This window comes from Myotis brandtii, unplaced genomic scaffold (assembly GCF_000412655.1).
Source record: "Myotis brandtii unplaced genomic scaffold, ASM41265v1 scaffold1282, whole genome shotgun sequence".
NCBI classification, from domain to species: Eukaryota; Metazoa; Chordata; class Mammalia; order Chiroptera; family Vespertilionidae; genus Myotis; species Myotis brandtii.
Window position 1 is genome coordinate 723617 of NW_005354519.1, and position 2757 is coordinate 726373.

The 2757-nt window shown below is 51.3% G+C and overlaps 1 protein-coding gene across 1 annotated transcript in view; it reads left to right on the forward strand.

Moving 5' to 3' along the window:
* Positions 1-30: 30 nt before the first annotated feature.
* LOC102238724 (L-threonine 3-dehydrogenase, mitochondrial) overlaps positions 31-2757 on the forward strand; it is a 20226-nt gene continuing 17499 nt past the window's right edge. Inside the window, exon 1 of the mRNA XM_005859622.2 lies at positions 31-87. The gene's annotated coding sequence lies outside the window, so the exon portion shown is untranslated. The remainder of the gene's footprint in view (positions 88-2757) is intronic.

The following is a 2757-nucleotide window of genomic DNA, read 5'->3' on the forward strand; positions in this document are numbered from 1 at the left end:
CCCGCTAGGGTTTCTGCTCGCTGCGCTTGGGCTCCTGGCCACGTGCTGGCTCCGCAGCGCCGAAAGTCTGGGCTACTTCGTCCGAAGGTCAGTGCGGAGGCGGCCCGAGGTTCCCCTGTGGCGATCCTGGGGAGCGAAGGCCGACGTCGCGGTGTTCCCCTAGGCAGGCTCTCCGCATGGTGTGACCCGGGCACCGCGCAGCCGACTTTGCGCTCCCGGGGTGAGAGCGGGTCCTCAGTCGTCGCCGCGGAGCTGGGAGGGAGGTCAGCGCTGGGTTTGGGGGGAGCGCCCGGGCTCTGCAGGGGTCCGAAGGGCGCGACACCCTGCCCCTTCCACTTTGGGGAAGGTCGCCCCATCTCTCCGTCCCTCCGATCCCCTCCAGGTAATAGGGGCGGGCGCGGCTGTTCTCTTAAAATCGGTTTATCGGTCATCTCCCCGGAGGGTGGGGTCCCATCTTTCCACCGGGAACCTGGCTGAAACCCGCCGGAGACGGGCGTGCGGCTCTAGTCTATGAGTCTTCTCGGGTCCCTCTTCCGGGCAGGTGTGCCAGACGTCCTTCTGAGACTATTGGCTCACTCTTAGCGCTCGGGATTCTTTCGGACCGTCCTTCACCAGCTCCTAATGGAATCTTTACAATGGCTGAGAAGAACTCTTACATTCTTTCAACCATCTAATTGGGTGGTCCTATCATTGCCCCTTTTCCAAGGATGGAGAAACTTGAGGTTTGGATGGTTCCCACAAGCAAGGGAGTGCTGTGCCTGTCCTTGAGCATCCTCCCCCCCACCCCGCCCCCCCAGCGCGGGCCGGTCTGGTGATCCCCTCCTGGGAAGCCCGGAGGAAGATGTCCCCTGCCAACCTACAGTGTTTCCTCTTTGTCTTCTTAAGTACTTGATCACATATTCTCTGGAGGAGAAGGGATGGGGTGGGGGTGGAAGGAGGGTTTGAAACTCTATGGAACTGGTTTCCTCCCCTCCTCTCTTGGTAATTAGTGTCTTTCTGATTTAGGGCGGCCACTTCCTCCTGTGAAATGGAGTAAAGATCCCAGCTTCTGGGTTACTGTGAAAGTTAGGGAAGCGTTCAGGAAGGCAGGTGCTTTTCAAGTCTCAGTAGTTATGAGGTGCCTGATTTTGCCTTGGGTTTTTACTATTAAGAAAACACGTGTTATTTAATGAACCAGAAGATTGAAAGCTGAGACCGCCTTGCAGATGTGTTTTATAAGCATGATTGGTCCTTAAAACAGAATAAGATGTGGGAGAACCCAGGGGAAATGAAGGTGAGCCTGGTCAGCAGTGTCTGTTATTTTTATTGATTTCAGACAGAAAAGGAGAAGGAGAGGAAGAGAGAGAGAGAGAGAGAAACCTCAATCATGAGAGAGAATTATCCATCGGTGCCTCCTGCAGTCCCCCTACTGGGGATCGAGCCTGCAACCTAGGCATGTGCCCTGACCAGGAACGAACCCTGACCTCCTGGTTCATAGGTCCGCGCTCAACCACTGAGCCACGGCAGCGGGCAGCAGTGTCTTTTAGAAGTGAGAGAGGGCACTGGGGCCGGGAAGTTGTCATCATCCAATGGCTGTCCTTTTGTGAAATCTGTTTTATTGAGTGCAGAGCAGGAACTTCACTTTTGGGTGCAAGGAATGCAGTTTGGAGCGGCTGACTATTCCTGGAGACCCCTAAGACTGGGAGAAAAGATAAAGGCAGCTGTGGCTAGTGTGACTCAGGTTGCAGGTTCGATTCCTGGTCGGGGCATTTACCTAGGTTGTGGGTTCGATCCCTGGTCGAGGCCTGTACAGGAGGCAACCGATTGAAGTTTCTCTTTCCTGTTAATGTTTCTCTTTCTCTCTCTAGATTAATCAATTCACATATCCTCAGGTAAGCCTAAAGATCAAGTTAGTATCTTAACAGCAGAAGAGTATTTTTGCCTTACAAATGGAAGAATTTGTAGTTATGGCTGGGTTGGCCATTTTGTATCAGTGCCAAACCGTTCATCAAAGAATAGCTTTTTAGAGCATGCTTGGCAGCAAACACAAGTAAAGGCCAAAGTAGTCAGTGTAGAATAACTTTTTAGTTTCATGGTTTATTCTGGAATAAACTGAGTTGAGTTGGCACTTCTGGTGCCTCAGCACAAATCAAGGCTGTGGCATCCAACTGTACCAGTAGACATGGCATTCTTCATGTGCTTTCAATAAATAAGTAAAAAAAATTGCCCGCTCCCCTTAAGAATGCCCTTTGTGAAACAGTAAAAGTGATGAATTGATGAATTACTTGACCCTTGACATATCTTTTTAGTATGCCATGTGGTGAAGTGGATGCACTTGTTCCATGTGGAGTACAGGAGTACAATTGAGGTAAAGCATTTTGATTGGGTCATGAACTGAACTGGCCACTTCAAAACAATTTTTAGATGACGCCACCCAACATCTGCCGGAAGTGCTCAGAGGAGCTCCAGGGAACCGGCCTCGGCATCTGGTATCCTGGGCTTGGAGAATGGGGTGCTGCTTCTCCACACGGAGTCGCTGCTCGCTGCTGAGACCATGGTGTTCTACTTCACCAGCAGCAGCGTTATTGTCTTGGAATACAGCGTAAAGCAAAAGTCCATGTTGTCCCAGTGCTCAAGTGGAGTCACATCTCCTGTTACTTCCAGCATTTACTGAGCGCAAAGGAAGGGCGCACCTGAACTCTCTGCTCTGCAGCCTCCTGTACTTGTTACTACTTTTAGCATCCTCCAGGCTTTTAAACAAGTTTAATTGTGCATGGG